The sequence below is a fragment of the Rutidosis leptorrhynchoides genome, chromosome 4 (assembly GCF_046630445.1).
Source record: "Rutidosis leptorrhynchoides isolate AG116_Rl617_1_P2 chromosome 4, CSIRO_AGI_Rlap_v1, whole genome shotgun sequence".
NCBI lineage: Eukaryota > Viridiplantae > Streptophyta > Magnoliopsida > Asterales > Asteraceae > Rutidosis > Rutidosis leptorrhynchoides.
This window is the reverse complement of record NC_092336.1, coordinates 144,735,924-144,746,513: the sequence shown is the minus strand read 5'-3', so window position 1 is coordinate 144,746,513 and position 10,590 is coordinate 144,735,924. Positions and strand designations below refer to the sequence as shown.

Sequence of the window (10,590 nt, the reverse complement as noted above, 5' to 3'; positions counted from 1 at the left end):
TTGAGTAATATCAGTCTTAAAAGCTGATTTTTGATCTTTAAAGGAGATTATCCTTTCTGGGGATCTGATTTATTAGTCTTATCAAGCTAATTTGCACGGCGCCCTCCCCATTTTACGAGACAGATCCTCTCATGGTTAGGATAAGTTTGACCACATGGCGACCCTGTTTGATGCTGAGGTCCGTGGATTTCCTGCTGATTTTAGAGATGACTTTTCTAGATTTTTCATCAACCTACAGCTGGTCTGGACGACAACTTCATGACCTAAATCAAGAAGCGCGTTTCTTTTTCGGAAGACTTTACTTCCTTTTAACGATGGAATTGATTCATCGTGTAGATCCATCTTTCTTTCAAATATATTACAGTAAATCGGGTAAAACTGTTTAGTTTAGTCCAAAGCAAAAGTATCTTCAATTATTTGTTACAGAAATATGTGACATATGTTTAAGATAACTTGGTAATTTTTCCCACACTTGGCTTTTATTTTCCTTTTTATTGTCCTCTATTCCATTTTAAATGAATTTTAACATTTTGGTTTGTTTCTCAGTTTATGTCCTTTCCGAGGTAACAATAATTTCGGTGTTAACACCTAGTTTTATCGTTCATAAATATGTATAAACATGATTTTGAGTTCATTTAATTGAAAATTTTGAAAAATTTTACTAGAATTGGGTAGTCAGTATATAAGACTAGGGCTGTTCTTTATTATCAGAGAGCACTAGATTCTAATACAACTACTACGTTACTAGTATTTTTAATGGTAACCAAGTGTTTAAAGTAAAAAATTTAAAAATCCGAAATAATTTAACCCCTTCCCACACTTAAGATCTTGCAATGCCCTTATTTGCAAGAAATTAGTAACATTTTAAATTATTGAGGGTGATTAGCGTAGAAAAATGATTAAATTTTACCAAAATTTCCAAACATATTGGCGTTTATTTGCTGAATGATAAATGGTGCACATCAATTGTTCATTCCTTCTTGTTGTTACATCACATTTGTTTTTTGTTTTGTCGTCAAAACTAGCTTTTGCTGAACTTAATGCCAGTCTTTGAAAATGCGCTGTTTTACCCTGTTTTGTATAATCGACAATATACATACATACAAATATAAACATGCATGGCAATTTGAAATGGGATTTAATATCCCACTTTCAAATCCTAAATGTGAAATATTAGTACACAATAATAATAGAAATGATAAAAATTACACAAATATATCCAATAACATAAGTTTAAACATGAATAATTAAAAAGATAAAAACATAAAAATCATAAAAATAACCAAATGGAACTAAATCAGTTTGGATATGGGTTCCAGTTCATCTCATCAGGTGGGTTCCATTGTTGGTTATAGGTGTTCTGATAGGCTTGGTTATAGTCATACCGGTTAAAGGGTGGTCGGATATCGGGGCTGTGTGGCGGAAAATGAGCAGGCCGAGTAGGTACATAGTTATTTGGTACCTGATATGATAGCTGGCTCATGATTTGGTGCTGATGAACTAACCAGCTATCGTGTTGGCGTCGCCTATAATCCTCGTATACTCGCTCGGAGTTCCACTTCTCATACATACTATGTCTGGCCGCGTTCGTCATTGCTTCCTCATCTATACGAACGTGTACGTCAAGAATAGCATCTCGAAAGACATCCCTAATGTCTTCCACCTCCTCCATTTCCTCGCCTGAGCCTCTCTCTACCTGAGGATGAGATCCCTCATAGGGTAATGCCTGGTTACGTCTACTTTTCAATACCTTAGCACCCACATAAACTTTCAATCCTAAGGGCTCAACCTGTTCTCTACAAAGCTGTAATGGACCCCCTTGGTTCCTATCAACACCTAAATACTCTCCAATGAGAGTAACAAAAATACCTCCTCCTATTATACTCCCGTCCTGCATCCCCTCTACCATTTTAGATAAATAAAAAGCAACACAGTAAGGGATATTGACAAAGCTTCTAGGATCCCGAATACTCTTTAGGTAGAATAAATCATGTAAGGTAATTTTTTCTTTATTGTGACCTCTCTGTGTAATCGAGTTAGCCAAAAATCTATGAATAATACGAAGCTCGGCTCTGTCAATATTTGTATAGGAGTGTCCTCCTGCTCGTGTAAAAACATCAAAATGTGACATACGCCTCCAAATGGCGTCAGCGTCAAAGTTGCTATCTACCCTTTCACCATAATGAATCAAGTTTGTACAGTCGGGTAGTAGCAACTCACCAGGAGTATATATCTGTAAAGCCCTGGCCATGTCCAGCATGGACATTCTGTACATCCTACCGCCAAAGATAAACCTAAGAAATCTTCTATCATCTATTCTAACTATATTTGTATCAAGTGATACAGTACTCATCAACTCAACACACCATTCCTTATATACAGGTCTACGAATGGTGAAAAGACGTTCCCAATCTGTAAAAGAAGAACTGCCATACCTTTGAACTAAAAGCTGTCTAACACGGTCAGCTAGATGGACCGTTTCCAAAGGAACCCAATCGATTACCCTTGGCACCTCTACATTTTTTGTTACCAATTTGAATTTGTTCCTTTGATATGTCTCGTAATCTCTCCATCTTCTATCAAATCTCAGATTAGGATGCTGAGTGTGCTCAGGAATCGTTGGGAATTCTACTGGCAGCCTCATAGGGAATACTATGAATTCATCAACAAACTGTACCAGATCATAATAAGGTATGTGTTGATCAGGCTGTTGTTGTGGTTCTTGTTCGTGTTGCATTTCTGGTTCTGGTTCTGGTGCTGGTGCTAGTGCTTGTGCTGGTCGTCTAGATGATGATGCTCCTGAACCTCCAGTATCGGCTTTCTGCAAAACACATTAAGCACAAAATTTGTGCATCCAAATATGCATTAGTGTTAGCAAAATAACAACTTAAAACAATCACTATAACATGTTAAATCAAAATTAAACTTATACACATTTTTACAATTTTTCACAATTCTACACTTTTCAAATAAGCACATATGAAAATGTATACAAAGTTCATAAGCATTTAACTCAAATAACATGTCAAAATAGTCATTAATAATAATTAAACAAGTCTCAAATGGCAATTACATCAAATTAATCAAGTTCATGAATTTTGGACTTAAAAAGTCCACTTTAATCTCTAAAAATCATGTTTAGGATCAATGTTTGGATCATTTAACTATCTAAACATGTTACAGTACTCAATTTAGCAATAATTCATGATAAAAATCGGCCATAACCTGTTTATATCAAAAAGCCCCAAATTGCTCAAGAACACAAACCCTAGATTTCTAAAAATTTTGAAGTTTTTGGCTTCAAATCATGTTAAATAGCATCAATCTAGGTTATACATGCATAAAATACTAACAATTTAATACTAATTACACTAGAAATTAACAAAATTGCATTAGGTAAAATATTGGTAATTATCACAAAAACTAGCAAATTTATGAGTTTAGAGGTGTAATTTTTACCACTTTGCTGAAGAATGAGAATCTAGGCATGATTAGAGCAAGAAAAATGACGAATTACGGTGGAAAATTGGCGAAATTTGGTGAAGATTTGAGAGAGTTTCGTGTTTGTGTATGTGTTGTGTGGAGAAGACAGACCCGCTGGTCTGTTTGTATCAGGCCTGAAATCCAGCTCCATGCGATCGCATGGAGTTGGAGTTTAAATTCCATGCGATCGCATGGGTATCCGGCTACAGTGATTTGGCTTTTTTTTTTTTTTTTTAAAAAAAACCTTATACTTTGTAAAACATAAAATTAATAAAATTTTAAAAATTTGATTTCCTTTAGGAGCGAGGGCGTTTCGGATCGATGTCCTAGTCTGTCCCTCGACAAAATTTTAAAATTTGTCAAATCAAAGCGCGGTTTTAAAAGTAAAGATTTTTGGGTTTTTTTAATGTTTTTGGCATACTTTAATTCAATAAGATTAAAAATAATGATAATAAAAGTTCTCGTCCCTTCCTCGGGTAAAGCAATTTCGGTTCAATAACCTAGTCTTCAACTTACGACGAATTTTAAAAATCATATTTTTAACTTAGCAAAATAAAGTAAATTTTTGTTTTTAAATTCACACCAAACTTAAATTTAAAAATGCATAAAATTAAAAATTCACACCAAACTTAATTAAAAATTCATATTATAAATTCACACCAAACTTATATTATATTTTTGTTTTTATACATACAAACTTATATTAAAAAGATTAATTTTTTTTTTTCAAATATTTACAATTTTAAATATATTGATTTATAAAGTTTACAATTTTAATATTAATATATTTATTTTAAAACATGGTAAAAATAAAATTAAAAATCTTTTTGGCTTTTTATCCCACTTTAATCAATCAAATATTATCAAAAATATGCGCCCCTCTTTTTGGTAAAGTAATTTCGGTTCCATGACCTAATTTAACTTATGACGAATTTTTGAAATATTTTGGGTTGATTGATTAAAGATATTTATACCTTAAGAATAAACGTTAAATTTCGCAGTGATGTAATAAATTTTTGAATGATATCAATAATTTCGGTCGCCAAACCTAATTTTATTCAATACCAATTTAATACTTTATAGCGAACAAATTAGCGTTTATTATCAAAAGGTTAAAAAAAAAAAAAAAAAATAAAAACTGTACAGACTTACCTGTGAGATAGTATTCTTAGTGATACGATCTATCCCACTCATAAGATAGTCGGTTTAATTGGTTTTCCATAGCTACATAGGCGTAACCTCGAGCATTCAGTGTTTTTTCTTCTAAACATATGAACGGTCCGTCTCTGGATAAAGTAACAAATTCGGTGTTTGAATAGGTTTGATTATTTGAACATTTACCTCCATGTGACCATTTTCCGCATTTGTGACATCTTTCTAGGTGTCGTGCTCTTCTTTTCGCTGCGGATTTTGATTTTCCTTTACCAAATTGTAACTTATTATCTTCGCATCTGGATTCTTTTCTTACTCCATCCAATCTTTCTCTGATTACTGATACTAGTTCACTCGGTAGTGTGTCATTATTACGTTTAGTGATCAAAGCGTGTAGTATTAGACCATGGTTTAGTTCACAGGAAGTCTTCATTTCGTAAAAAACTAAAAAAATAAAAATTCAGAATGGGGGGAGAAGACTAGTTCTTTAGGGTCTGCTAGGGAAAGACCATTCGGGTTTCATTTTCGAGAACTACACAAAAACAGAAAATCTAACTCTAACAGAAATACATATTATCCTTTAAAGACTTGATTCTCCCCACACTTAGTTAGCTGTGGTATCGAAATTGTGATTAACTTCGTTGTCGACTTCCATCGGACTATCTATGTAATGTTTAACTCTGTGACCATTAACTTTAAATTCAATTCCATTTAAATTTATTAATTCTATAGTTCCGTATGGGAAAACTCTTTTGACTATTAATGGTCCAGACCATCTTGATTTCAATTTTCCAGGAAATAGCTTGAATCGTGAATTGAAAAGAAGAACTCTGTCTCCTTCTTTAAATTCTTTTGAACTTCTGATTCTTTTATCATGCCATTTCTTCGTTCTTTCTTTATAGATTAACGAATTTTCGTATGCTTCATGTCTTAATTCTTCTAATTCGTTTAGTTGACTTAACCGTAGACGTCCAGCTTCATGTAAATCAATATTACATGTCTTCAAAGCCCAAAATGCTTTGTGTTCAATTTCTACTGGAAGATGACATGCTTTTCCATAAATGAGTCTAAAAGGTGTAGTTTCAATTGGAGTTTTGTAGGCTGTTCTAAAATCCCAGAGTGCATCCTCCAATTTCATGGACCATTCCTTTGGATTTGATCCTACAGTTTTCTCTAGAATACGTTTTAAAGCTCGGTTGATATTTTCAACTTGTCCACTCGTTTGTGGATGATAAGCGGTGGAGATTTTATGAGTTACTCCATATCTTTTAAGAACTTTCTCAAGTTGATTATTACAAAAATGAGTTCTCCGATCACTTATTAAAGCTTTCGATGTTCCAAACCTTGCAAAAAGATGTTTTAAAAAGTTGACTACAACTCGTGCATCGTTAGTTGGGAGAGCTTGTGCTTCCGCCCATTTAGATACATAATCAATGGCTACGAGAATATAGAGATTATTATGAGATTTTGGAAATGGACCCATAAAGTCAATACCCCAAATGTCAAATACTTCACATATTTGAATGACATTTTGTGGCATTTCATCACGTTGACTTATTTTTCCGGCCCTTTGACAAGCATCACAGGATTTGCAAAGAAGGTGTGCGTCTTTGTAAATTGTAGGCCAATAGAATCCAGCATCATAAACTTTTCTTGATGTTAGTTGAGGTCCATAATTCCCTCCTGTTGGTCCTGTGTGACAATGGTTTAAGATTTGATTGGCTTCATCTCCGAATACACATCGGCATATTATTCCATCTGGACAACTTTTAAACAAATGTGGATCTTCCCAGAAATAGTGTTTTATATCACTAAAAAATTTCTTTCGTTTTTGGTACGACAATCCTTTTTCAAGGAATCCACATACTAAGTAGTTTGCATAGTTTGCAAACCATGGAATTTCACTATAATCTATCTTCAATAGATATTCATCAGGGAAGTTATCTTGTATGGCCGATTCATTTAGAACTTCTAATTCGGGATTTTCAAGACGAGAAAGATGATCAGCGGCGAGATTCTCTGCTCCCTTTTTATCTCGGATTTCAATATCGAACTCTTGTAAGAGTAAGATCCAACGGATTAATCATGGTTTGGCATCTTGTTTCGAAAATAGGTATCTAAGAGCAGAATGGTCGGTATAGACCACCGTTTTTACTAGAACGAGATATGAACGAAATTTGTCAAAAGCAAAGACAATAGCAAGGAGTTCTTTTTCAGTAGTTTTGTAATTTGTTTGTGCTCCTTGTAACGTCTTACTGGCATAATATATAGGTTGAAATCATTTTTCAATCATTTGTCCTAAAACGGCTCCCATTGCAAAATCACTTACATCGCACATAAGTTCAAACGGTAGATTCCAATTTGGTGTTATCATGATCGGCACATTACTGAGTTTCTCTTTAAGAATATTAAAAGATTTGATGCATTCATCTGAAAAGATGAATGAAGCATCCTTTTCTAGAAGTTTATTCATAGGAGTGGCAATTTTAGAAAAATCTTTTATGAAACGTCGGTAAAAACCGGCATGCCCTAGAAAACTCCTAACTCCTCTAACATTGGTGGGATGTGGAAGTTTAGCAATTACATCTACTTTAGCTCTATCCACTTCAATTCCTTCCTTTGAAATTTTATGACCAAGAACGATGCCTTCTTTAACCATGAAATGGCATTTCTCCCAATTAAGTACTAGATTTGATTGTTCGCATCTAATAAGCATTCGTTCAAGATTAGCTAGACATGATTCAAAAGTATCACCGAAGACTGAAAAGTCATCCATGAAAACTTCCATGCATTCTTCTATCATGTCGTGAAAAATCGCCATCATGCACCTTTGAAAGGGTGCAGGGGCGTTGTAAAGTCCAAATGACATGCGTTTGTAAGCAAAAGTACCATAAGGGCACGTGAACGTGGTTTTTTCTTGGTCTTCGGGTGCTATTGGAATTTGAAAATATCCGAAAAAACCATCAAGAAAACAATAGTAACTATTTTCGGCTAATCTTTCCAACATTTGCTCAATAAAAGGTAAGGGAAAGTGATCTTTTCTGGTGGCGTCATTTAATTTTCTATAATCAATACATACACGCCATCCTGTTACAGTCCTAGTAGGAATAAGCTCATTTTTCTCATTTGTAATGACAGTCATGCCACCCTTCTTAGGCACGCATTGAACTGGGCTTACCCATGGACTATCAGAAATTGGATAAATTAAACCTGCATCTAGCAGTTTAATAATTTCTTTCTTAACAACATCTTGCATATTAGGATTTAGTCTTCGTTGGCGTTGCACATACGTTTTATGACCTTCTTCCATAAGGATTTTATGTGTGCAATACGAAGGACTTATTCCTTTAATATCATGAATCTTCCATGCAATGGCTGGTTTATGAGCTTTCAACACAGAAATGAGTTGTGATTTCTTATTTTCAGTAAGAGAAGACGATATTATTACAGGTAATTCAGATTCACCATGTAAATAAGCGTATTCCAAATGGTTTAGAAGTGGCTTTAACTCTAATTTCGGAGGTTCTTCTATCGATGATTTATATCGATATCTGTCTTCTTCTTTTAGCATTTGAATTTCTTCTGTTGTTGGTTCATATCCATTAGCTATTAGTGTAGCTAACATTTCAGCTTCATTAATTGGTTCAGTACTTTCTCCTAAAGAACATTCTCCTGTTCCTTGTAATTCTGGAAATTCTTCTAATAATTATGCATGTTAATCTATAGTTTGAATATAATAGCATGTATCATCTGCAGATTGCGGTTGTTGCATTGCTCTATCAACTGAAAAGGTAACACTCTCGTCCTCTATACTTAGGGTCAATTTTTTACCAAACACGTCTATCATTGCTTTAGCCGTGTTTAAGAATGGTCTTCCTAATATGAGAGGAACTTGAGAATCTTCTTCCATGTCCAGAACAACAAAATCTACTGGAAATACTAAAGTACCAACTTTAACTAGCATGTTCTCCATTATCCCTCTAGGATATTTTATTGATCGATCGGCTAGTTGTATACTTATTCTTGTTGGTTTCAATTCTCCAAGGTCTAGTTTAGTGTATAGTGAATACGGCATTAAATTTATACTAGCACCTAAGTCTGCCAATGCTTCTATTGAACTAAGACTACCTAGAAAACATGGAATTGTGAAACTTCCTGGATCAGATAGTTTTTCTGGTATCTTATTCAACAGCACTGCTGAACAATTAGCATTCATAGTAACGGTCGAGAGTTCTTCCATTTTCTTTCTATTTGATATTAGATCTTTCAAGAATTTAGCATATCTAGGCATTCCTGAAATCACATCAATGAAAGGAAGATTTACATTTATCTGTTTAAACATATCCAAGAATTTGGATTGCTCGGCTTCAAGTTTCTCTTTTTTCATTTTACTCGGGTAAGGAAGTGGTGGGTGGTATGGTTTAACATAAGGTTTAGTCTTAACTGTATTATCTTCATTAATCTTTTCAACTACCGGTTCTTTTTCCTTATCTTGATCAGGTTGTGGTTCTTGTGGAGTAGGAATAGTTTCATCAGAAGTTACAGGTATTTCAGGTGGTTTAAGTGTTGTACCACTTCTTGTGGTAATGGCTTTAGCTGTTTCATTCCGGGGGTTAGCATTTGTATCACTAGGTAAACTTTCCGGTTTTCTTTCACCTATTAACCTTGCTAGGTTACTTACTTCTTGTTCCAAATTTTGAATAGAAGCTTGTTGATTTCTAAATGCTTGAGCATTTTGTTCATTAGTTTGTTTCTGAGATGTGAAAAACTGCGTTTGAGTTTCAACTAGCTTCGTCATCATATCTTCTAAATTCGGCTTTTTATCATCGGTTTGTGGTGGTTTGTTTTGAAAATTAGGTCTTTGCTGGTTGTAAGTATTGTTGGATACTTGTTGATTGCTAGGACCTTGTTGGTTGTTGTATGGAACATTTCGGTTATAATTCTGGTTTTGATTGTAAATCGGTCTTGGCGGTTGATAATTATTCTGATAATTATTTCCAGGCCTTTGGTTTATGTATGAAATATTCTCTCTTTGTTCCATTGTTAATTCAATACTGAGACAATCTTTTGTCAAATGTGGTCCTCCACACTGCTCACAACTAATTCGTATTGAGTGGATATCTTTAGTCATCTTTTCCATACGTCTCTCGACAGCATCTATCTTTGCTGAAATGGAATCTAAGTCATGGGTAGAATCGGCTCTAGCTGCTTTAGATGATCAAACGATATCTTTTTCTTGATGCCACTCATGTGAGTGAGAAGCAGTGTTATCAATAATTTTGTAAGCATCAGTTTCTGTTTTCTTCATAATAGAACCACCAGCTGCTATATCTATGTCTTTCCTTGTAGTGATGTCGCATCCTTGGTAGAATATTTGTACTATTTGACAGGTGTCTAAACCATGTTGCGGACATCCTCTTAATAACTTTTCAAATCTTGTCCATGCCTCATATAGAGTTTCATTCGGTTTCTGTGTGAACGTAACAATTTCTCCTTGAAGTCTTACGACTTTAGATGCCGAAAAGAATTGTTTAAGAAATCTTTCAACTAAAACATCCCATGTATCAATCGCCTCTTCAGGTAACGATTTCAACCAATCTTTGGCTTCTCCCTTTAAAGTCCAGGGAAATAACATGAGATATATCTGTTCATCCTCCACTTCTCTTATTTTAAATAGTGTGCAGATCCTATTAAAGGTACGAAGATGTTCGTTTGGATCTTCCTTCGGCGTACCACTAAATTGGCATTGATTAGTCACCATGTGTAGAATTTGTCCTTTGATTTCATAATCTGGCGCATTAATGTCTGGATGAGTAATTGCGTGACCTTGGCCAGTGCGTTTAGCTCTCATTCGGTCTTCCATACTTAAAAGGTTTCGTTACTTCCATAATTGAATTTGTTGAATCTGAATCACTAGAGGATTCTGATTTAATGGTTCGTTCCTCAACAATCTCT

The 10,590-nt window shown here is 34.4% G+C and overlaps 1 non-coding gene across 1 annotated transcript; it reads left to right on the top strand.

Moving 5' to 3' along the window:
• Positions 1-10,031: 10,031 nt before the first annotated feature.
• Positions 10,032-10,138, top strand: LOC139845924 (small nucleolar RNA R71). Its single transcript, XR_011758676.1, has one exon. It is a non-coding gene; the product is annotated as a small nucleolar RNA R71 (small nucleolar RNA).
• The last annotated feature ends 452 nt before the right edge of the window (positions 10,139-10,590 follow it).